Genomic DNA, 27485 nt, shown 5'->3' on the forward strand with positions numbered 1-27485 from the left:
TCCATACTAAAAAGTATGTGTATTCTGCTGCTTTGGGTGAAATGTTCTAAAGATATCAATTAAATCTATCTGATCTAGTGCATTGTTTAAGGCTGTTGTCTCCTTATTGATTTTCTGTCTGGAAGATCTATCCATTGGTCCAGTGGGGTGTTAAAATCCCTGAGTATGACCTTATTTCTGTTGCTCTCTCCCTATATGTCCATCAAGATTTATTTTACATATTTAGGTACTTCTATGTTGGTTTTGTAAGTGTTAACTAGGGTTATATACTCTTGTCGGATTGTTCCCTTTATCATTATGTAGTGTGTTTCTTTTCTCTTTCCATAGCCTTGTTTTTAAAGCCTATATAAAAAACAAGTATATCTTTTGTCAGATATAAGTATTGCTACCCCAGCCTTTTCCCCCTTTCTATTTGCATGAAATATCTTTTTCCATCCATTTATTTTTAGCCTGTGTATGTATTTTGACCTAGGTGGGTCTCTTGGAGACCTCATGTATGTGAGTCTTGTTTTCTTATACATTCAGCTACCCTATGTCTTTTGTTTGAAGCCTTTAAGCCATTTGCATTTATGGTGATTATTGATAGGTATGTATTTAGTGCCATTTTTTGTTAGACTATTTTGCTCTGTTTATTATCTTTCTTTATCTTTTTCTTCTTTTTAAAGCAAGCCCCTCAATAATTGTTTCAGTACTGATTTGGTGTTAACACTCTTTTAGCTTTTTCTTGTTTGGGAAGCTCTTTATTTCTCCTTCAATTTAAATGACTGCCTTGCTGGGTAAAGCAATCTTGGTTGTAGGTCTTTGCTTTTCATTACATTGAATATTTCACACCATTCCTTTCTGGCCTGAAATGTTTCTGCTGAGTTTCTCTGTGTCTTCAGCTATTTCTCCCCAGTGGACAGAAACCCTGCTTCTTTTCAGAACTGAATGTTATCTGGGTTCCATTCCTGGTTCTGTGGCTGTAGGCTGGGGAGCCCTGCTTGGTGTTTTAACCCCACACTTCTCAGGTGGAACCCCTGGCTGATGAAATATCCCCCTGGAACTTCAGCTGCTGCCCATGGGTGCCCAGCCAGCCTGCTCGTGGCACTCTCTACCAGTCACGTTCGGTGAAGTGGTTTCTTCTGCCTGTCCGTGCTTATAAGGCTTCACTCCAGCTAGTGGTCAGTTGGTTATTCAGGATGATTTCTCTAGAATTTAGTTGTAATTCCAAACTGACCCTGGGAGGAAGTTAATATAGCTTCCACTTATTCCTCTGCCATCTTGGGTCTCTCTGCATTTTGTTTTTTTTGTGCTTTTTCTTTAGTTTTTAAACCTCTATTTATGTAGAGGCTGTATACTTATATGACTTCTATTTATAGTTATCCTAGACATTTTACTACTCATACTTAATATTTCAAAATGAAAGTCAACTAATATTTTAAAATCACAGCATTATTCACAGTGGCCAAGACATGGAAACAACCCAAGTGTCCTTTGATAGATGATTGGATAAAGAAGATGTGGAACATGCACACAATGGGATACCACTCAAACATAAGGTAAGATGAAATAGTACTGCCATTTGTGACAACATGGATGGATCTTGAGAATATTATGCTAAGGAAATAAGTCAGACAGAAGAAAATAAGGACCATATGAACTCTTTCATATATGGTATATAAAACTGAAACTCATAGACAGACAACAGTGTGGTGGTTACCTTAGTAAAGGGCAAGAGGGGCCAAACATAAGATGACAGATGATGATTGGACTTTGGGTGGTGGGCACACAGTACAATATACGGATGATGTATTACAGAATTGCGCACTTGAAACCTGTATAATTTTATTAACCAATGTTACCTGATTAATATAATTTTTAAAAAGTAAAAAGAAATAGGTACATTAATTTAATCATACATTTTAGTTATGCTATTTAATACATAATCAATATAGCAATTTTTGAGGCTTTTACATTTCATACTGTCTGAAACAAGATATTTTATCCTTAAAGTGCATAAATTCACACTAAATGTTTCTTGACTTCTCTGTGCTTATATTTTAAAAAATTGAGTGTGGGAGCAGGGGGTGGGTGAGGTGGGGGAGAACAGTGGTGGAAAATTGGGACAACTTAATAGAACAACAATAAAAAATAAATGAAAAAACATGGGAAAGTAAATAAAAATAGAAATGTATACTTGTTAAGTAGATTTGAATACACAAATTTTCCAACATAGCCATAAGTTTTCAAATAACTGAATCAATAATTTCTAATTAAAATTAATTGACATTAAGAATAATTACCAATTCAATCCCTCCATCTCATTAGATAGCTTTCAAGTACTAAATAGACACACTGGGCAGTAGCCACTGTATTGGATACCACAGCTGTGGAGTCTAAATTCATGGGGGCTTTTTAGATTAGATATCCACATATCGGGCAGGCCCTGCTTTTTTTCTTCTGTGCCCTAGACACTGTGCTAGGCCAACTTTCAAGGCCAATGACGTGTGAAATGCTCCATGGAATATTTGCATTCAGTGTTCCTCTTTCCCGTTTATATTCACGTTCTTCTTTTAGTGTGCATGTGTTGAGGGGCATTGAAACATTTTAATTTTTTCAAGTTACTAGTATATTTTAAATAATTATTTTAATGATTTATCTTACATTAAAAATAATGTTTCAGTGGGAAATCAGTCTTAGTATCTAGTCTTCAATTTTCCCTGAAAAGGAAGTTTGTTTGAGTCATTTGATCCTAGAAGAAATGGTAATTCTTCAAAATTACTTAACTGTAAACTTTCAAATAATTCTAGAACTTAAGTGGGAATATGTAATTTGAATGATAAAAATGAAAAAAAAGATATACTATTAAATGAACTATTTTATATTAAAGTTTACTGTTGGAAAAACATTATTGTTCTCTTATTATTAAAGTTAATAATGGTATTCTATTCACTGCTCTTCAAATATTAAACAAGTAAGAAACTGCTAATATTTCAAAATAAAAATAGCATCCAACATGAAAGGTTTATTTATCCAATTTGAGAAGCAGTAAACAGACTGCCTTAAATGTGAGTCTGGTAGACTTTATATTCCATGGAAGTAATAAATATGATTAAGAATAAGTTTCTTATAATTTCTCTTATAGCTCCTGAATTCATTGCTATTGCTTCTTATGTTTTAATGCTATCATTCTTTTACTTTTCATACCTACAAGTCTTCTTTTGTGACACATGGTATACCCAGAGACATCAAAGTCTGTGTTTTAAAATGAGGTTAGTTGTGTATTCACCCAAATGGAGAAAAGTTGACAGTTTCATTATAAAACTCTGTACAACATAAAATGTACAATGCCTAAGCTATTGAACATCCAATTTTCTCAATAAACACGTGGGGTTTTTATATGTTGTAAAGCTAGAAATATAGTAGTATAAAGCATTTTAAACTAATTTACTTGCCTAACATGCAAATTTGTAGCATAAATAAGTTGATGTCTACAATAGAAGTACCTAGTTCTTGGTACCAATTATTAAATAAATGTTTCCTGAAGTAAGTTTACATCAGGTAGTTCATTGTGGTAGCACTGATTTATTGAACAACTACTACAGGCAGAGTGCAGTTTTGAAAGAGATACATGAATGAAAAAATATGTTTTTTGTTTTTTTGGAGCAAAGCGAAATCTTGGTTTCACAAACACACACAAAAGGCCATGAGAATTTTTTAATCACTTAACTGTGTACCATGAAGTTTGCTTTTTCTTATTTTTTAAAAGAATTATTGAGTATCTTTGAACTTAATGTCCAGATTGTTCTCAACTACTAAGGCTATATGCAAACCGATTTCTCTTTAACTATCTCCCAATTTTTCTTCTTTTGCCCCTTAATCAGACACCATCTTTTTTTTCTTTAAACTTCTATGGCATGCACTCATGTTTCTCATGGACCATAGTTCTTATTTTGCTTTACATTTTATTTATTTGTGTAGTTATTTAGTTTTTTCAGTAGCTTTTGAAGATCTTGAAGTTGGATTTTATATTTGGCCCTTGGCAATTATCAGTAATAGATATTCCAACACTGAAAATATGAAAAAGTGCAAGAAACATATTGTTAAATTAAATTTATTGAGGAGGCCTAGCTAGATGTGTGGGAAGTGAGAAAAAGTGGGAACTGTAACAGCATAAATAATAAAAATAAAATAAGAAATAATTTACTAGGGTAACATTTGTTACTAAGGTCATATGGGGTTCAAATGTGCATTTCTATAATAATGATCATCTTCTGTCACCCTATATTTGGCCCCTGTAACCTTTACTTCCCACCAGCTCCCTGACCTCTGGTAACTACCATACTGTTGTCTGTACCTATAAATTTGTTTTATACCCACATATGAATGAAATCATGTGGTTCTTAACTTTTTCTGACTGACTTATTTCACTTTGCATAATATTCTCAAGTTTTATTCATGTTGTCTTAAGTGGCAATATTTCATTTTGTTTTATGGTTGAGTAGTATTCCATTGTGTGTTTGTATGTATATATGTATATATACACATATATGTAACACACACACACATATATATCACATCTTCTTTATCAAATCATCTATTAAAGGGCACTTCAATTGTTTCCATTCGCTGCTGGTAGAAATGGAAAATGGTGCAGCCACCATGGAAGCAGTATGGAGATTCATCAAAACAATAAGAATAGAGTTACCATATAATCCAGCAACTCTCTTTCTGGTTGCCTGCCCCCAAAATTTGAAAGCATTTATTTGTGAAGATATATGCATGTCTATGTTCACTGAAACATTATTTACAAGAAAACTATTTTGTATATTTTCCCATATATGTAGTCAACAAATGAGGCTCTTTAAGTTGCATAGTGAAAGTTAGCTTATCTAGCCTTTTTGTCATAAGAAAAATTGTGAACATTGGCAATTGGGGTATCATTGAACATTCACTTTCAATCCAGTAAAAAGTAGGATTTTAAAATCTAGAAGTAAATGTATGTTGTCTTCATGACATACCCCATAGAAATTTAAACAATAATTACTCTGTATTACAGTAACATATAAATATTTTAAAAACCCTGTCCTTTAATTCACTGAATAGTTTCTAAGGGGCAGGAAAAAGAAAATCACTTAGAAAAGAAAGCCATTTGAGACGACACAAATAAAATCTTGTTAAAAAAGCTAACATCAATACTTTGGTGGTGTAGCTTTTAAAAAGAACTATTTTTTTTAGTGATAATCAATACTTAATTAAAAGTGCTACTTTTGTTACACTGAAATAGAGAACAGGCTGACAGGGACCAGAGTGGAGAGGGGAGGGAATTTCAGGGGGAAAGGGGAAGGGTTTACAGGAACAAGTATAAAGGACACATGGACAAAAACTAAGGGGGTTAGAAATGGGAGAGAGGTGGGAAGCACCAGGGGGGTGGGCTGGGATGGGAGTAAAAGTCAGAAAACTGTACTTGAACAATAATTAAAATAAATAAATTTTCAAAAGTGCTACTTTTGTTAACTATTTCAAAAGATTAAAAATCAGAACTTACATAATGATTAATCTGTGAGATCTATGGATCTTACATTTCAAATATTTTCTGGAATTTGGAGCATCAAAATAAACAGATATGAATTAATTTAATGTAAATAACATATTTATACTTTAAAAACTGGCATTTATAAAAAGCTAGTACTTAAACTTAGACCCTAGCTAAACTGTGCTTTTGATCAAATTTGTAGTCTCATTCTTATGGTGTCACTATTTCATCTAAAAGTTAGTCCTTCTTGCCATAAAATAGAATTTAAAATTGCAGATGTACTTTGTATTGGCATATTTAAATTCCCTAATACTTATCATGTTTAAGAGCTGTTATACAAACACTTTAGTTTTGCTTTAAGCAATTTGTCATCATAAAAGCCATTTTTCTCTGATTTTGCAAGGTATTTTCCATTAGTGTCGTGACTAAGCTTTTAAAAATATTCATTGAGAGGAGGAGGAAAAATTCACATGTTGCTGATAATAGACCTATTCTTCAAAACGCCAAAGGAAGTTGTGCTATCTGATGAACATTTTATTAAAAAGTAGAGTGGAATAGTAATATAAGTTTTTCTCTCCATTCTGAACTCAAGTTTTTAGTTTCCCCACTTAAAATCTCAGAGGGAAGTACTCCTCTTGTATAACACCATACTTTCATGAGTCCTTTGTATTGTTTAACTTTGCATAGTGAGGCCAATATGTTTTGATCAAGAGTGTTTCAACTCTTGGACAACACAACTTTGTATTATATCAAGGAGTTTAGATTGAATTTAGACATTTTGAAATATATTACACATAGTTATCGGAAAGGTTCATCAATGTATGTCATTGCCTGCTACTTTTCAGTACCATATAACATAAAAAGTAAGTTTCCTAATGTACTCCTCTTGGTAGCATTTTAAGTAATTACTGTATAAAAATTTAATGGGAAATTTATTTACTACTTAAGTTATTTTTAAATATAACTGCAATAGTCATTGAATGCACACATTAAAGATAGAAAACAGTTTTTAATATCTTGAAAGAAAACTAAGTGAATATAAGATTTTAAAAATAATTAACTATTTTTATGAATGACTTATAATCAATATTGAACGAAAATGGGCTTATTTCCTCTTTAATCAAGACATCTTTAATCTTGCAAATTGAATTAAATTTGTTTCCCAGTCACACATTTAAACATTGACACAGTTTTGGAAATCTTTTTCCCAAACTCCTCTTTTTGACCTTGCCCCAACAAAAGATTCTACAGACAGTAGTATAGAAATTGAGTTTTATTGCATCACAAAGTGTACATGTAAGGCTCCTTAAAAAATAACAGACCTCTATTTGAATCATCTTTTACATTATTTTTAAAAGTTATAATTTATTCATTAAGAAGACGAGGGCATTAAATTAATTAATTACCTATAAAAGCTTAATTTCACCATTCTTCACATTAATAATATTTTCCTCTATTCCACAGATTAATATGTAATTTAATTTAGTAAATATATCTATCTCTAATTTAATAACATGTTTTTGTATATACCTCCTTATAGCATTACTTTTTAGTGTTATAATAATCATAATTAAATATCCTGCTTAAAGTTTAAAGTGTTCTATATGCTTGAAGATTTATTTTAGATTCATTATTTATTTATGTATTTTTAGAGAGAGGGGAAGCGAGGGAGAAGGAGAGGGAGGCAAACATCAGTGTGTGGTTGCCTCTCATGTGCCCCCTACTGGGGACCTGGCCTGAACCCAGGTGTGTGCCCTGGCTACGAATCAAACCGGTGACCCTTTCCTTCACATTCTGGTGCTCAGTCCACTGAGCCACACCAGCCAGGGCAAGCTTTTTTGAGATATTTCTTTTATATATAATTAGAAGTCTTATGAAGTGTTGGTACCTAATAAATGACTTATATAACTTGTGTATTTCAGAAAAACTAAAATATTTTAATTGACAATTAAAAGCATTTCAATTTGATAAGGCTCAAATTTGTTGTCAAGAACACTTTATATTGTTATAATATCTTCTCAAATTAGCTTACCTATAACACATTGGCTGTACTAGTAAGCACCAGGGGATTATTCTGTGTAGTTTTTTATCTTTCAAAATTTTTCTTCTTGATTTATTTTTTAAAAATATTTATTTATTTTTAGAGAGAGGGGAAGGGAAGGAGAAAGCATGGGAGAGAAACATCAATGTGTGGTTGCCTCTCATGCATCTCTCACTGGGGACCCGGCCCTCAACTCAGGCATGTGCTCTGATTGGGGATCAAACCGGCAACCCTTTGCTTCACAGGCCTGTGCTCAATCCACTGAGCCACCACAGCCAGGGCCCTTCTTGATTTCTTGATGTAGCCCCACTTATTTATTTTCAGAGCTAAATTGGAAATGTCAGATTTAAAAAATACTACAGAAACCAAATATGTCAACCTTAAGATTAAGTTTCATAGTGGCCTTCACCAGGAAATCACCTCGTTATTTTAGTCTACATAAAAGCAACTATACAGTTTGTTTGTTTTTTTCTTTTGTTGACTATGTTCCAGTTAAGGGTGAGATCATATGGTATTTGTCTTTCACTGCCTGTCTTATTTCACTCAGCATAATGCTCTCCAGTTCCATCCATGCTGTCACAAAGGGTAGGAGCTCCTTTTTTTCTCTCTACTGAGTAGATTCCACTGTGTAAATGTACCATAGTTTTTTAACCCATTCATTTACTAAAGCAAACAAAATATAACCAGAGACAATAAAATTAAGAACAATCTAACTATAACCAGAGGGGAGAGGGGGCCTGTGGGGAAAGAATTTTCAGGTACTACTATAAAGAACACATGGACAAAACCAAGGGAGAAAGTGAAAGCAAATTTGGCTGGGCTGGAAGGGAGTGGTGGGGAGAAAATTCAGACAAATGTAACTGAGAAACCACTTTAAAAAAGTATACAAATAAAAAAGAATAAGAGTGAAATAAATATTTGTATTCTACATAGATATTTTTAAACTGTGAAATAGAAGACCCTAGACATATTTTAATAAAACTGAATTCTGAATATAAAAAGCAACTATACATATTTCTGTTCAGAACAGAATCTGCAAGCACACAGATACCAAATTCTTTCTTTTCTAGATTAAAATTTCCCAGAATCCAGCACATGTGGCAGGTGAATGAGATAGCAAAAAATAAAATATAGGCTTGGAAGGGCACAATTTTGCAATAAGAAGGACCCATCCTGATTCATTTTTTAAAAAAAAGTCCTGAATTTAAAGAAAAAGTGAAACAGTTCTTATAATGAAATCTTATAACTTATTGCCAATTTTGATTATATAAACAATGTTCACACTGGCTCCTTGCTCTAGTTTTTCTTCACACCTTAAATATTTGGAGTCTCATTTATTATATATTTGGCATATGACATTATATTAGTTTCACATATGTAATTGTGTTAGACATTTATATACTTTACGAAGTGATCAGCATGATAAGTCTAGTGCTCATCTGACACTGTACATGGTTATTAACGATATTATTGACTATATTCCCTCTATTGTATATTATTACAACCCCATGACTAATTTTATAACTGGCAGTTTATACTTCTTAACCCCCTTCACCTTTTTGCCTGTTTTTCCCACCTCCCCCCACATGGTAACAATCAGTTTTTTCTCTTTATGTGAATTTGTTTCTCTTTTGTTTGTTTTGGTTTTTAGATCTGATGTATAAGTGAAATCATATGGTACTTATCTTTCTCTGTCTAATCTATTTCACTCCATCTTGTACCCTGTAGATCCATTCATGTTGCCACAAAAGGGCAAGATTTCATTCTTATTTTATGGCTGAAGAATAGTCCATGGTATATATGTGCCATATCTTCTGAATCCATTCATCTATCAATGGTAAAGGTTGTTTTCATATCCAGGCTATTGTTAATAATGCTGCAATAAACATGCAGGTGCACATGTCTTTCTGTATTTGTGTTTGTGATGTCTTTGGGTAACTATTCAAAAGGGAGATTGCAGGGTCATATGGCACATTTCCTTGATCCATCCATCCATTGACGGACACTTAGTTTGCTTCCCTGTCTAAGCTATTGTAAATAATGCTGTACTGAACATAGGATTCCATACATGTTTTCAAGTTAGTGTTTTTCTTCAGAAAAATACCCAGAAGTGAAACTACAGATCACACTGTATTTTTGATATTTTGAGAAACCTTCATACTGTTTTCCACAGTGGCTGCACCAATTTATATTCTTGCTAACAGTGCACAGGGTTCCCTTTTCTCCACATCCTCGCCAACACTCCTTTAACCACTTAAAATTGCATTGTTTGTGTGTTTCCTACTGAGTTGTACGAGTTCCTTATATATTTTAAATATTAACTACTTATCAGATACATGTTCTCCATATATTTTCTCCTATTCCATAGGTTGTGATTTCATTTCGATGGTTGTTTCTTTTGCTGTGGAGATTTTTTTTAATTTGATGTAGTCATACTTATTTATTTTTGTTTTCATGGCTTGTGCTTTCTGTGTTAAGGAGCTTTTTCCACAAAAATTTAACTTGCATTTATGGTAGACTTTTAGTGAATTAGGATCTTAGCCTTATAAGGAGTACTATAAAAAATCACAATGACCATCATACTTAAAGGTGAAATAATGACTGCTTACACTCTAACATGGGTAAAGCCTCTGAGATTCATTATTTTACTGTTGGGATCCTGGGTGATGTACTATGGCAAGATATTTATATAAAAGGCATACAGATGAGAATAAATTAAAATTTTCTTAGTCACAAAAAATTCACCAAAAACTACAAGACTAACCAGTGATTGTAAAAGGTATATATATATATACAAGATCTATATAAAATGTTATTTTTGCCTACTTGTACTGAAAAATTAGCAATTAAAGACATTTAGAGTAACACCAAAAAGATATGAAAGAGTTAAGACAAGTTAAAGACTAATTAAAGTAAATGTTATTCAACACCTGTATGTTGAAAGCTAAAAAACATTGCTAAGAGAAATTTTATAAAGACCTAAATAAGCAGAATGATATACCATGTCCATGTATTGGTTAACTCAATATTAATAAAATATCAGCTCCTCCTAAACTGAGGTATAAATTTAACATAGTTCCAATCAAAACATCAGAATCTTCTTTGCTGAAATTGTCAAGTTGATTCTAAAGTTTAAATGAAAATGTAAAAGAGTTTGAATAGCTAAAACAACTTGAACAAAATTGGACGCTTTACATCTCAACATGTGAATGGTTTAAAGAATGGTGGTATGATCATATAAAGTAATACTGGTCAGCAGTTAAAAGGAGTTCACTCCACGACATATAAAAATGATTGAATTTCTAAAACATTAGTGCTAAGTTAAAGAAGCCTGACCATTGAACTCTAGAAAATAAATATCTAAACTATAGTGACAAAGAACTGATCAATGGTTTCCTGGCTCGGAAGTAACACTTAAAAGTCTGAATTGATGGAAATGCAGTTCATATTGATTGTGTTGGTTGGTGTATATGAAGGTATAAAAAAGTGTCCAAACTCACTGAAATTTATACTTAACATGATGCATTTTATTGTATGTAGATTATACTCAATGGAGTTGATTTTTAAAATTATATATTTAAACAACAGGTGAAAATGCCTAGTGTTAACATGTACTGAGCACTTGTTACATAAACTATTGTTGTACAATAAGCTTTACATGTATTAATTCATTCTGAATTCTCAAAACATCCCTGTAAGTATTATTACTATGCTTGCTTTATATGTAACACAAGTGTAGAGTAGTTGTCACAACACAGATTATTTTTGGTTGCTAGATTAATTGCCAAATCCTTAAATGGCTTATAAAAGCCACTTCACTGCATGAGGGTAGAAGAAACATCAGTGGAATATAAGGCAGTTTTTCAACTAATTTCTTGTGATCTGGAATAAATCACTTTATTTTTTCTGTTGTAATCTCTAAGATTACATGCATTTTTAAAGCTGTCCCATTTTATTGCTCTAACCAGGAGTGTCCTTCTTGTGGCCTGTGGGCCACATGCAGCCCAGGCTGGCTGTGAATGAGGCCCAATACAAAACCATCAATTTACTTAAAACATTATGAGATATTTTTGTGATTACATGTTGTGATGTATTTAATGTGTGGCCCAAGACAACTCTTCTTCTTCCAATGTGGTTTAGAGATGCTGAAAGTTTGGACACCCCTGTTTAGAATATTTATAAATATTCTCTATTTAGAATATTTTAGAATATTTAGAATTATTTAATAACAGAATGCTATAAGTAGATTCTGTTATGGCGATCAAGGTAAAAAAATACCATAATTTAAAAATATTAAAAATAGATAAAAATAAGTAGAAAAGGAGATATTTCTTTGTCTTTGTTAAAAACTCTGGAGATGCTTTGTATTAGGAGGAAAACATTAAAGTGAAGAAAGAATGAAAAGAAGCTCGTTCAACCCCATGTACAGTATTTTTTTATAACTGCTTTGGTTCTGGGTAATCTAAATCAGTATCAGTAAGCTTATACAATATAAAGGGAATTATTGGAATGATCCTAGATTATGTCACAAAAGCAAAGGAAATAATAATCAGATCTTATGGAAGGTGGAGTCCAAACCAGATCCATGAACCTCAGCAGATTTAATACATATTTCATATTCTAGGGCTCAACCATTAATCTCAAGTATCATTGTCTAAGTCACCCAATTCAAATTATTGAGTGATAATTTGGCCGATCTTGAATTATGTGTTTACTCTGGCTAGAGGGTTATGTTCCTTTATAATACAAGAAAATATATTGCTGTTAACAAGACACTCTATAGTTGAGGTGGGCAGTTCTCAGAAAAAAAAATGCCTCATTATATATAACTATATGATCTATGTTAACATTTACATTGCACATGGGGAAACCATCAGAATTCTTTTCTCTTGACATGTGATAAATGGATTATAAACAGGACAACATATTTTACTCCTTCTTGAATCTACACCCTTAGCAATGTGACCGCGCAACTCCTCTCTTCAGGAGATGGGTGTTTATAACTTGGTCTAGCCTTGTGACTTGTTTTGGCCAAAAGACACTGAAAGAGATACCACTTCAGTTCTGAGACCTGGCTTCAAGAGACCTAACACTTTTGTTCTTTTTCTTAGATCTCTGTCTGTGCTGTGTGAAAAAGCCCAATCTATCCTGCTGGATGCTAAAAGACTTATTACCCTGGTAACCCTGCTGTTCAGCTTAAGCCCGCAACTGCAGTAGGATGGATGCCTTTCTGAAGCATCAATTCCCAGCCAACACCCTAACTGCCTTCAGATGCATAAATGAAGTCATCCAAACTCAGTTAAGTCTAGCTCAGTTCAGTGGAACCATCTCACTGTCCCATAGACTTATGAGCAATAATAAATACTCATTGTTTTCAATCACTCTTTTGCTGCTTCTTTTCGAATAATAGCTAATGGGCAAACCCCACTCAACAACTAACTATTTTCTGCCAAGTTTTGGTTAGTTATTAGTTTTTAGGTATAGTAATAATACTTCTCCCATTTGGCGTTAGAATGAATTCTTGGTTAATATAAGAATGCATAAACATTCCTACATTTTCAAATGTTAGTATTGATTATTTTATAATAATAAAAATTCAAGTGATCTTTGCTTTTTCTGAGTTGTTTAGTTTTTATAAGGAGAATGTATATCTTTTGTACAATAAAATACTCCTTATAATCAATATACCTACTTTATTGCTGTACTCAATTGCTAATATTTTATTAATATTTATAAATATTTAATATGTACTCACAAATAAGTGACTGTGGTTTTGTTTTATAGTTGTTATGTTACCTAGGTTTAACTACTTAAATTAAAAAAAAATGGAATGATGAAAAATTATAAGAATTCAAAGTACTTCTATTTCCCCAATATTCTTTTACATATTGTTTGGAGATAAGCAATGTAACTGTATACTAGTATTTTGAAAATTTTTATGAAAACTTCAAATGTTTTGAAAACTTTTCTCATTGAAACCTGTTATGACCTATAGTTTATTATTATCATTTCCCAACATGCTAAGTAAACTTTGAGTATTTGAACATTTGAAAAATTTCAGTCTTTTTTAAAGATTTTATTTATTTATGTTTAGAGAGAGGAAAAAAGAAGGGGAAAGAGAGGAAGAGAAACATTGATGTGTGAAAGAAACATTCATTGGTTGCCTCTTGCTCCATCCCAACCAGGGACTGGCTCACAACACAGGTACGTGCCTGACCAGGAATCAAACTGGTGTTGTTTTAGCTTGCAGGATGATGCCCAACCTACTGAGCCACACTGGTCAGGGGATGCTTTTTGTTTTTCCAATTAGCAATTGGAAAAATTGCTAATTATAAGTTATAATATGTTAACTTATTAATATGTAGAAAAATTGCTACCTAAGTTATAATATGTTAGGTAGAACTGGCTTATTTTCTGTCATTTACATTTTTTGTTCTTTTCAAATTGCTTATGATTAATGATAGTTGAAAAGAGTGTACTTTAGAACAGAATTATCTAAATGCTATTCATGCTGGGTAGAGCAGTCTTGGCTGCAGTTGCCTTCTTTTCATGACTTTAAATATTTCTTGCCAGTCCCTTGTAGCCTGCAAAGTTTCTTTTGAGAAATCAGCTGACAGTCTGATGAAAACTCATTTGTAGGTAATTATCTGCTTTTCTCTTGCTGCTTTTAAGATTCTCTCTCTATTTTGAGCCTTTGGCATTTTAATTATGTTGTGTCTTGGAGTGGTCCTCTTTGTATCCATCTTGTTTGGGACTCTGTGCTTCCTGGACTTGCATGTCTATTTCCTTCACCAAGTTAGGAAGATTTTCTTTTATTATTTTTTCAAATAGGTTTCCAATTCCTTGCTCTTTCTCTCTTCCTTCTGGCACCCCTATGTTGTGAATTTGGACTTCTTGAAGTTGTCCAAGAGGCTGCTTATATTATCCTCACTATTTTTGATTCTTTTTTCTTCTTGTTCTGATTGGTTGTTTTTTGCTTCCTTATGTTCCATGTCATTAATTTGATTCTCAGCTTTATTCACTCTACTGTTGTTTCCCTGTACATTGTTCTTTATTTCAATTAGTGTATTCTTTGTTTCTGACTAGATATTTTTCATGCTGTTGATATCCTCACTAAATTCTTTGAGCATCCTTTATAACCAATGTTTTGAACTCTGCATCTGATAGATTGCTTATCTTCATTTTGTTTAGTTTTTTTCCTTGAATTTTGATCTGTTCTTTCATTTGGGCCATGTTTGTTTGTCTCTTTATTTTGAGAGTCTCCCTGTGTTTGTTTCCATGTATTAGGTAGAGGTGCTATGACTCCCTGTCTTGGTATTGTAATTGAAGGGCACATAAAGAGATTCCCAGAAAAGAAAAAAAAAGGAATTCATCATCACCAAGCCATTATTATAAGAAATGTTAAAGGGACTTATTTAAGAAAACAAGGTCCAAACTATAAACAATAAAATGGCATTAAATATATACCTGTCAACCATTGAATCTAAAAGAAGGAAGGGGTTTAGGGGAATGGGTGAAGAGGTTAGGGAACTAAGAAGTACAAATAGGTAGTTACATTATAGCCATGGGCATATTAAGTACAGTATAAAAAAGGGAGTAGCCCAAATATTTATGCACATGGCCCCTGGACATGAGGACTTGAACAATGGTGAGGGGATTGCCTGAGGGAGTGGGGGTGCTGGGTGGAGGGGGACAAAGGGACAACTGTAAAGCATAATCGATAAAATATAATATTATTTTAGAAAAAAACAGAATTATTTAGCTTGCACCAATAGCTAGCTAGCTATATAGGTAGATAAGATGGTAGGTAGGTAGATAGATAGATAGATAGATAGATAGATAGATAGATAGAGAAATTGATAGATGGATGTATACTGCTTAGCACAATGCTTAGCATGTGGTTTGCCCTCAGTAGATATTAACTGGTTATTGTTTTATAGAAGTTTGTTACTAATAATTATCATATGTGCAAGAGAGAGGTATTAATTTAAAAATTACCAATTATTAGGCTGCTCCATCATTAAATAGAATATTTTGAAAATGTCACATGGTATCTCTTACTATGATTTATTTTCTTTGCCTGTAATCAACATTAAGAGGGCTCAGCGTCAGAGGTTTTTAGCAGGTGAAATATAGTACATTTTAGTTAAAATGTATTTGCTATAAGATACTTTTTACTTTATGATTTGGAAAGGTGGTGGCAAAATTATGGTTGTCAAGTGGTGATTTTCAATAACTACTTAATTAGCATGCATTGCTTCCAGAAGCAATGGGCCATGACTCACATGTATTTGCATATAACCAGTCCATGTTAGAAATAAATGTCCACTTATCCTTAGAATAAAAAGCAAGAAAATTTGGCCTAAATAGCTCTATTGCTGGAAGGGGTTGTTTAGGGAGTGGAGGGATTAAGCAAAAAGGAAAAAGGACTCATGGACATGGATAACAATGTAGTAATCGTGGGGAAGGAATGCAAGGGGGATAAATGGTAGTGGAAAAAATACAATAAGAAAAAAAAAGCCTTACCAGACCCTATATCCTTTATAAAATGTTAGGTTTTTGTTCTGAGGAAAGCACAATTCTCTGTTAATATTTATGTTGTGTGCTATTTCAAACCTAGCCTGTGCCAGGTTTGTGAAAACACTTGGGGAGTTCCCCCTTCACCCTGTTTCCTGGAAAAACAAACCAAGAATCCTCTGTAAGCATTTGGTTAAATGTTTGTAATTCTTCCCGAAGCCACCTCCCACACTCATGCCTGCTATAAAGAAAGCACGCCACTTGATCACACCCTGTCGGTGTCCAGAGTGAGCCTGACCTAACAATTCTAGTTACTCAGCACCTCCACCCCACATCATTTGTGCTGAAGTGCTTTGCATTTGCTCTCAGCAGCTTGGGCTCTAATGCTCATGACTGTGCCTGAGTGTGCATGTCTCCCTTCAGTGTCCTCTGATCTGAGGAGCTTTCTAGGTTCCCTTTTTGCCTCTTTGAGTCCCTTTTCTTTGAATGATTTTGAATCTGCACCCTCTCTTAATTTTAACACAAAATTCACTGCACCCAGAGAGTATTTCATTTCTAGAATCAGGAAAACAAACTGCTCTCTGGGGAGCCAGCCTCCAGTCTTCCCAGGATAAGAGATAGGATAACTTGCAAATGAATACTGGAAATTCCTCAGTTATCAGAAATTTAACTTTAGTTTTCTAAACAATAACACCCATCAATTTACCAGTCCCACACAATATACTTATTTTTCAAATCTTCGACAAAAGGTCAGTGCAGTGTTTTTCCTTGTCTATTAATGTATGTTTGTGAAATTTTTGGATTAGTGATTATTCTGTTATGTCATTAAATACCCAACTTACTGACATAATTCTCAAGCCCCCCAAAGCAGGAACTGCTGTTTGTTGGTTTGTTTGTTTTTTTATCTCCATGTAGTACCCATCAAAACCTGATTGGTGGAGGCATTATAAGTACAGTTGGCATTGATTTGATAAGATTTTTAAAAATACTAGCATTTGTGAAACATTACTGTCTAGATCAGATTTTCAAAATATAGACTTCATTTACAAGGAGACTTTTATCTTATCAATTTATTGTAATGAAGTATGTAGAGGTGATGATATTTCATAGAACTAGGCAAGATAATTCTTATCAATTTCTTTCCAGATGGGGGGGAAACAGTGTCCTGCCAAAGGATCCAGTTGCATCCTGCCAAATCTGGTTCTTAATAAGTAATTTCATTGATATATACAGTGCTTCTGAGTGAATCTGGTACCAAAAGTAAGTGCTACCACATTAATTTCCAGTTTAATTCAGGAAGTAATGTTGAATAATAATATATATATTATTGTTATTTAGAGTAATATTGAGAGTAGCCCACTGGATAAATGGATTCTATAGACATTTATCTAAGAAGCTCTACTTTTTTTCAGAGAGAAGTTGCTTCTAACTGCTGTGGCCACAGTGGAGTCTTATTCCAAAGACATTTGCTTTGCCTTCTCTATTTTCCATTCTGTGGTCCTAGATTCTCTGCTTTCCACATCACTGCTTTCCAAATGATAATGAAATTCTAGTCCTCGGCTGCCTCTTGCCCAGAATCCAATGTGTTTCTCTGAAGTGCTATCATGGTGAAGCTGATCTTTTGCTTTCCTAGAACCGGTCTTTATTCCTTTGGTAGAGAACTGAGGTATGTGCCATATACAGTTTAGCTTCTTGAATATGGCTGAGCAAGTATGTCCCCAACTCTACTTAAGGACCCTTTAATAGGTTACGACACTTAAAAAAAGAAAGTGATTTTTCAAAGGTTGCTGTTTAACTCGTGAATCTATTCTGGGCCTCTAAATTCTTCTGCCTTTTACTTTATTGTATTGTATTCAATATATAATAATTTCTTTCCAAATTAGTAAAGTAATATAAATTATTTATTTAAAAAAGTTAAATATTACTGCAACCTATATGGTAAAATAATACAATTTTAATTCCCTAGGAGAATTCCCTTGAACAGATGTTTTTGTGCATAAATTGTGTGTATTAAGTGGTGTGTTGGTATCAAGACATCCAGTAGTATCCAAGTAGAAAGCAAATTGCTTTTTTTTTCCCACAGAGCCTTTTAATATGCTCAATGTGGTTAGCTTTTTTTTTCCTGGATGGGCACTTAGGAAATTCCTTGAATTTTGTAGTTATTTTAAGACACAAAGATCAATCTAGATTTATAATATGTAGCTTCATATAATAGTCAATACTTCAGTATTCATTCAGAGATTGATGTCAGGCTGCCTCCCTCTAGCTAAGGCAGCAGTGGGGTAAACCTAAAATGATCTGGAGAGTGGGTGGAATGCTTCCAGCTTCTTCTCTCTTTCTTGTGAACACCCTCCACAATTCTTTCTCTCTGGCTTCTGTTACTGATGCCTTATAGGTTTGGTGCTCATGGTGGAGGAGATAGGAGATTTAAGGACAAGGAAAACAATTATACTTGACAATCACCATTGTAAGCTAGCTTCATTAATAAAGAAGTAGTGTTCCATTATGGGGCACATCGTGAATTAATCAGAATCTTTCCATCCTCATAGCTGTGTGTTGGGAGAAATTCTTCATGGGTCTCATATTTCTGCACATCGAATGAGCAGAGATACTGACTGCCTTAGACTGGACATATTTTTGTTTCTAGATATCATTTTTGTATAACAAACAGCCTTGGAAGATAGAGATAGTATTTCCCTAAGAGCAAAAAACAAAAATTTTGAGTTCCTTAAACTCAGGAATCTGTTCAAGGCTGGGTATGAATATATTCCTTTTATAATAAATGGATTGCTTTCACAACCCCCTGAACTTACTATTCAATAGGACCGTCATGATAAGTAGTTCAGATGACATACAACTTGATGAAATATGGTCAGGTACTCAGTATTTACTAGAACAACCAGAAGTATTCTGTAATAAGTAGGGCACTTCTTGACTCAGAAACCTAGAGTAGAATTTGCACTTCACATACGATTATTCAATTATGCCAGCACTGTTTAAAAGTACCTTTTCTCTGATGAACTTCTTTTGTGATTTTTTTTATTGTTGTTCACTTAAGGTAGTCCCCATTCCCTCCCCATTACTCTCCTGCCCTACCCCCTCACCTTCAATGCTCCCTTTGTCCACGAGAGTCCTTTATACATGATCCTCAACTTGACCCTTCCCCTTCTTGACCCTGTTATCCCCCCTTGCCCCTCCCCTATGTTCACTGTCAGTTTGTTCTTTATTTCCATGTCTCTGGTTCTATTTTGCTCACTTGTTTGTTTTGTTGATTAGGTTTTACATATAGATGAGATCATATGGTATTTGTCCCTCATTGTCTGGCTTATTTCACTTAGCATATTCTTCAGTTCCAACCATGCTGTTGCAAAGGGTAGGAGCTCCTTCTTTTTTTCTGCTGCATAGTATTCTATCATGTAAATGTACCACAGTTTTTTTTATCCACTCATTTACTGATGGACCCTTGGGCTGTTCCTAGCACTTGGCTATTGTCAATTGTGCTGCTATGAACATTTGGTGTATAGGTTCTTTTGAATTGGTGTTTCAGGATTCTTAGAGTATAATCCCAGAAGTGGAATTTACAGCTCAAAAAGCAGTTCCATTTTTAGTATTTTGAGGAAATTCTGTACTGTTTTCCACAATGGCTGCTATATTCTGTACTCCACCGACAGTGCACAGGGGTTCTCTTTTCTCTATAGCCTCATCAGCACTTGTTGTTTGTTGATTTGTTTATGATGACCATTCTGACCAGTATGAACTGGTATTTTATTGTGGTTTTAATTTGCATCTCTCTGGTGGCTAGTGATGCTGAGCATCTTTTCATAGGTCTTTGAGCCCTCTGTACGTCCTTCTTGGAGAAGTGTCTGTTCAGGTCCTTTGCCAAATTTTTAATTGGTTTGTTTGTCTTTTTGGTGTGGAGTCATGTGAGTTCTTTATATATTTTTGAGAGCAAACCCTTGTCCGAGGTATCATTGGCAAATATATTTTCCCATACAGCTGCTTCCCTTTTCATTTTGCTGATGTTTTCTTTTTTCTCTTTGCATAAAGAGATATATTTTGTATTTTCACATATTTTGCATTTTCATTGAAAGTTGCAGAAAACAAATTTCTTTTTAAAAAATTTATTATTGTTTAAATACATTTGTCTCCATTTTCCTGACATCACTCCCACCGGCCCCACCTCTTCACCTCCCACCTTCCATTCTACCTTCTTTGGCTTTGTCCATGGGTCCTTGATACATGTTCTTTTATGACCCTTTCTTTTAATTTCCTGTATATCTCTTGCTGTAGGGGACGTATTGGTGAAAATAGAAGTAAATGACTTAGAGAACTATATAACACTGAAGAAAGAAATTAAGGAAGACACAAATAAATGGAAGCATATATCATGTTCCTGGGTTGGAAGAATTAACATCATCAAAATGTCCATACTACCCAAAGCAATTTATATATTCAATACAATCTTGATTAAAGTACCAATGACATATTTCATAGTTATAGAACATTTCAAAAATTTATATGGAACCATACATGACCCCAAATAGCTACAGTGATGTTGAAAAAGAACAAAGTAGGAGGGATCACAATACCTGATTTCAAATTATATTACAAGGCCCCTGTAATCAAAACAGCCTGGTACCGGCATAAGAACAGACACATAGACCAATGGAACAGAATAGAGAGCCCAGAAATAAACCCATGTCTTCATGGTCAATTGACAAAGGGTATGGAGCATAAAATGTAGTAAAAATAGCCTCTTCAAAAAATGATGTTGGGAGATCTGGACAGGTACATGCAAAAAAATTGAAACTTGACCACCACCAACTTACACCATACAAAAAATAAACTCAAGATGTAAGTTTGTCAAAAATCAATGAACTATGTATGTGTGTGGGGCTACTTCTGAACTTTGTTGTGCTTTGTTGATCTATTTATTTTTATACCAATATCACACTATATTGATTATTGTACCTACTACTGTATATGTTGTAAAATGATATAGTGTAAGAAATCCAGTTTTTCTCTCCCTTTTTAAAGCTGTTAGGACCCTTTCATCTTTTATATCCATGTGAATATTAGGATCAGCTTGTCAATTAAAAGATGGTGATATTTTTAATTGGAGTTGTGTTGAAAGTCCAAATCAATATGAAAAGAAGTAATAACTTAACAATATTTAGTGTTTCGATTCATGAACACACCATATCTCTCCATTTGTTTGGATTGTCTCTAATTTCTCCTACCAAACTTTCTGTAAAGGCTTTTCCAAAGTGTTCTTGCTGTCAGCTTTTTCATTCTATCCATATGAATAAAACTTTAGATTTCCTAAAACAGTTCTTTCATATGTAATTCCCTCACTTCCCATGTTTATTGACCCTTTATTCCCAACAGAATGAAGTCTAAATAATTTAGCCTAACACTCACGAAACTCAGACTCTCCTAGTGCTTCCTAGCTTCCATTTGCTTCTCCAGATCAACCATCCACCCTTCTTCTTCAACTGCTCTGTGCTCCTAGTCGCTGATCTATATGAATTGTATCAATAGGAACCCTGGCAGGAAATAAGAAGGAAGAGGAGAATGAAGTCAGGGAATTTATTCCCCCAGATTTCTCCTTCCTATGAAAAGTCATGCATTCTTCTGGCATCCCTCTGTCCTTCTGGAGTTTGATAACTCCCACTTTCCACTTCACATTTCCGACTGAGGGGTGGAAACAATTTTGGAAGTGCTGGGATGCTGCCTCCTTCTTGTGGTTTACCTGTACCTTGCACATACCTTTGTAAATATTCTTGGTATCAAACTTAACTTGAATAATCTAATTTGAATGCGCCATCTGTTGCCCGGCTGTTACACTTCCTAAATTTATCTCATGCCATATACTGCATCCTTTAAAGACAGATGGTTTATTTATTGTTGGCAAGGTGGTTCAGAACACCCACTTTGGAATGATGAAGTTGTGGGTTTGAATCTTGATTTTACTACTTATCAGTTCAGTGACTTTGATCAAAGTGCTTAACCCCTTCCAGCCTCAGTATCCTCATTTATACAATAGGAATAATGACAGTAACCACTTCACAGAGGTTTTGTGAGACCTAAGAAGTATGTAGAAGTTCTGTCCCACAGCAGATGCTAAAGAAATGTGGTTTGGCCATGAATGTTTTCTGAGCACATATACTGCATGTGTTCGTGCTGCCATACCTTGATTCATTTTCCCCTATTGTTCTCTACTTCAGTATATCCATTCTAACCTCAGTTAAAATCCTATTTAATTTATAATCTCTTGTATTTCTCAGTTCTTTCATTGCTTACTCCCTGGAACTCTCCTTTATGTTTTCATTTCTATGTTTTCAATTATATTGTTAACAATCTGATGATAGGAACAAGCAATTTTCTTTGTATTGCCCTGGACTAGCTCAGTGTTAGGGACATAGTAAAAGCTCAACAAATATTTGCTAACTTTTTACATTGTAATCATTCAACTTCAATAAATACAGGCAAATTTTGTAATGCATTAACTTAGGTAGACAAACTGTATAAGGCAAGCGTCCAGAATAGATTTTTTGTATTATCACATCTCAGTATTAGCATGCCCACTTCACAGTATACCTTATTGAATATTGGATAATTTGGGATAATCATTATACAGACAGATTTCTGTAATAGCATCTAAACACCTCATTGACTACGGTGTAGACAGAGTCTATACATGTACTGACATACTTAACCAAAGGTTAAAAAACAAGTTAAAAAGTACAAGAAGGAAGTAATAGTAATATTAATGCCAATCTGTTAGTATCACAATATTTTTGTCATTGTTTAAACATACCAACTTGTAGTTTCACCACATACTATACCATAGATAATTAATTTACTTCCTCTGATATAATATATAAATTTCAGTCTCCGTTTTATTTAAAATTATGTCCATTGAAGAATAATCTGGACCACTAAATAAGTTGAACTACAGGAAGGCCCAAGTAAAAGAATCAGGTTTAGTTTCTTCCAAGGAGTGTAATTCATCTCCCTACTGGTACATTGCCTTTAATTTTGTCCTAAGAAAAGACTGTGGAAGAGGTATAGCCTGTAGGTGGCACTTGAATACACTGTTCACTATCCTGTGTTCAATCTTGAATCTGTATATTGCAGTTTCAAGAATAACAGCATGGCCATAATTCGTGTTGGCTTCTCAGCATGATGAGGAGGCCCCGTGGTATTCTGGACTTTGGTCTACTGTGAAAAATCCCCATTAAACCTGGCCAGGTTCCTGTTGGAGTGTGGCAATTCCCCAAACGTCTGCTTTGTTAGTATAAATGAAGCATAGTGCAAGGGGAGCAATAAAAGTTGCCTGACTGTGATGTGTGTATCTCCGGAAGTAATATTGGTGAAAGTATTTCATGTGAGTTAAAATTTAATTGATGTGAGCTAATTGATGATTATAAAGGACTGGGGATAGTTTCTTTTGTGACTTAGAGCATAGTAAGATGAGTCCTGTTTGTTTTTGATGTAACACTATAAGAGTGATGGGGCTTTTGGAATTAGGGACATTAATTGTGTTAATCACCTGAGATATTATTTTTAAGCAAAAATAGACGTGAAAGTGAGAATTAAAAGTTTTTGAGTATTATCTGTGTGTACAGCAGTTTGATGAAGATAGTTTTTATCTTGTTCTCTTTGTCCTTTGTGTGAATGTGATTCATCTTTTCATACACAGCACATACGAGAGAGGCTGCCTGGACCCAGAAACTACAAATCCTCGGGCAGCCTTCTACCTCCTTTTCGGGTCCACATGGGATATAAAAAGGAGGCTTTGGACTAAATTACTCTTCATTTGCTTTTCTTCTGTCACCTTTATTTACATGTGTACACCAAAATTCTCTAGACATTAGAATCTCTGTATTGGAGGAGAGTGGATGCCTGTGGAGGGCCTTTCTCCCTTCTGTTTTGCTACTGCCCCGCTGGAGAAATATTGCTGCAGGGCTTTGCCTCCAAAGACCTATAAGATTTCCCTGACCGTGGTGAATTAGGCAGTTGTACACATGAACCAAGAGTTTTTCTTCCTGCCTGATAGGAAAGTAGGCCTCATTGGCACATTTCCCATAGGCTCACATACTAACCTTTAGTATTCAGAATGTTTGTAGAATGCAGGCCAGAGGAATAGAGCATCTTTAGTGTTCCTCTTGGGATCTAAAGCAGAACTTATAAGCTGCTCATTCATAGGCCTTTATTAGATGGGTGATCACACTGAAGTGGAGGGGAACCTGCCCATTGCCCAAAACCAACCCCATTAAAACATCAAGAGGGAAAACACTCCAAAGAGAAATAAGCACCAGAAAGATAATCTACAAAAGAGACTTCAAAGGTCAGCTAGGTATGAACAGTACTGATGAGAAAAAACATATATTAAGTTGAGGGAGGAAAATATAAAAGATTAAACAATAAGTGTAAACAAAATAGATTTGCAAAGAGGCTTTGATAAAAGAAAGGTAAATGTGGCTAAGTATGATTATATTTCTGTTTTATGCTCATTTAGTTGATATATAATGTGTGCAGTCATTTGTAACTGAGCAAACCAGGGCTCAGCGATGTAGGGGCCTTTACACATGACCCAACAATTAGTGTTGAGGGAAACAAGCTTTTATTTACAGGATTCTAACCTTGGGGGGACTGAGAGCACTCCTGCCCAGAGCCCTGTTCTCCACAAAGCCCAACACTTCCCTTGTTGCCCAAAAGGCTACAAACCAAAACCATGCCCGGAAGTTCCCCATACCCTTATCCATCCTTAAGCCATTTGTGCAAACAGTCCTGTATCCCTCTGGAATGAGAACTGTGAATTTCAGAGTCACCATCCTTTCTCAGCAGCCCTCTCCTTCAGGATCTGGGGTGTATTTTTCTCAGCCTCCATGGAGTGGTTTGGGAAAACATGTGCCATGTTACACTGGATCACGGTGAAGTCCAAGCAGGCACATGTGCCAAGAGAGTGGCTTCTCTGTCCATCCTTCAGAGAAGCAGAAGTCTGCCTTTCCGGTCATAGTTCAGTTCATGCTTGGTTAGGCAGGTCCCTGCATGGCTCCATCAGCTTTCTCTGTGTACCCTTTCCTCCCTCATAGCTTCTTCTTCCTCTCAGCTTGCAAGGCTTCTACTACATCACTGTAGACCACATTGCTACTTCTTCCTTCCTACACCAGGCCACATGGTGGAATCCCCATCTCTTCCAACCAGCCCTCATTTAAATGCTTGGCCCAGAACTTCCTAGGTGACCTCAAATCTGGCCCTTCCTATGATGTGCTATTTTTGTCAGTTCCCCCATATCTTTTACCTCCTTTTGACTGCTGTCTGTAGTCAGGGCAAGAGTTCGCAATGACACAGGAGCTATGTCGCAGTCACTATATGCTCTTAAAGTCATGTATACCTTTGCAGCACAGCTATTAACTTGTCATTGTTATGAAAAGCATTTTAAACACCACATTACTCATGCCCCCTCCCCCCTGTTGAGGCTTGTGGGGAAATGCTCTGCTCTTTTCAGGGACCCTCACCCTGCACCCAATTACAACTGGAATTCTGGAAAGCACATATTGTCCAGCAGGTCAGGAAAAAAGGAATAAGGAGAAGTCTTTACAAGTAATACTATATAACTGCATTGGAGATATCGGTTTCGTTCTCTCAGTGGCATGATTCCTCGCTGACTCTAACACATGAGAACTACGGCAGGTCTACCTGCTCAACCCAGATGCTGCTACTCTCCCACTCATGGGCCTATTCTGAGCCTCCACCAGAAAGGCTACCCAATTTGGCCTGTACCCCTGACTCCCATCTGCCATGGGGGATCCAACACCCATCTCATCTGCAGGCAGCATTGATATTACTATTACCACATAAGCACTGGTGAAGATTTGATAACCTGTCTTAAAAAATTAAATATGCTAATTTGAAATGTTTGAATCATTTGATTATCAGTGTCTTGTTTCAGTGAGATACTCGGAAGTGTTAGTCCTACTGAAGTTCTTCCTTCAAGACATCCTGGCCACCAACCTATAATCCTAAACTGACCAATGTTTTGCTTAGTTTTAAAGGCTATTTTTTTCCTTTTACCCCCCCAGATAATAGGTATTACATCTGCAAATAGAATGACCTTATAGCAAATTCTTACATTCAGGTCAGTTGGAGTCCATGACCTTAAAGTGTAACAGTAGTCTAATCATTTATTTATTTTATTTTTAATTTTTTATTGTATTTTTCATTACCATGTAACCTCCTTTTACCTCCTACCCCCACATTCACCATGATGTTGTCCATGTCCACGAGTCCTTTTTCCTTTTAGCTTAATCCCTCCTATTGATTCCTATAGTAGGTTAAGCACCAAATGTAGTGTTAACATTTCAATTAACAGAAATCTCTGGTTACTCTTCATTAACAATGGAATTTTATGCACATTGGCTGTCATTCAACAAGTCTACACTAGTTTGGCAATTGTCTTTTTTTTTAAAATTTGGTTTCTCTCCTGCTTAATCAACTGATACATGTGCCATTTTTTAATATTATCTTTGGGTATACTGAATGAAGAAAATGATCTTTTATTTTTTAAATACCTTTAATAGTAATTGGAACCTCAGATACAATTTTTAGATTAAAATTAGCGAACTATTAAGCTATCCACTATACATCTAATTTTGTATTTTGTTCGTGTTGCCAACTATATTAATTGCATCACTGTTAACTGATGAGGCTGTAAATAGTTTAAATGAAAATATGGATTTTCAATTTCTGTTAATATAGTATACTGGATATTCTCAATAACACTGTCACTTTAAAATAAATCAAGACACTGAAAAATATTAGCTATATTTTAAATGCATTATTGAGCCAACAAGAAAGTAAAAATATTTATAGTCTAAAAACAGGATACTCAAGATTCCAGAAAATTAAGCAAGTACAGAATAGCTGTTTATCTTAAGGAAATTATTAATGAATGATGACCCTAAAAACCCCCTGAAAAATCATATAAAGTTTAGGGGAAAGAATATAAAGCCAGCTGTATACACTGGTAAATCTAAAATGAGACTCTTGCCTAAACCCAGGATGCCGAAAAGCTATATCCTCAGTAAAAGGAAAAATTTACCCACTGAAGAAGGCAGAAATGTTACTCCCTTATCTCAAACATAATTGTATGCAGAGAGAAAATGTGTAAGCAAAGTCCTGTCCCCATGTGGGTTTAAGGTCAAAATTCACAGTGCCCATCTGGGAACAAGCACCTTCATCTAAACTTTTATTTTAGATGATACTTAATTAGTAGTGGTCCTACATCTGACAGAAGTATGAACAGATTTTATCTTAAAAAAACACCAGTGTCCAAGCATGCCCCAAAACACAAGTGTAGCTCTAATTTTAAGAAGAAAAAGAAAAATCACAAAACACAAGACC

Source organism: Artibeus jamaicensis, unplaced genomic scaffold (assembly GCF_021234435.1).
Source record: "Artibeus jamaicensis isolate MK-2021 breed Jamaican fruit bat unplaced genomic scaffold, CSHL_Jam_final contig_402, whole genome shotgun sequence".
NCBI lineage: Eukaryota > Metazoa > Chordata > Mammalia > Chiroptera > Phyllostomidae > Artibeus > Artibeus jamaicensis.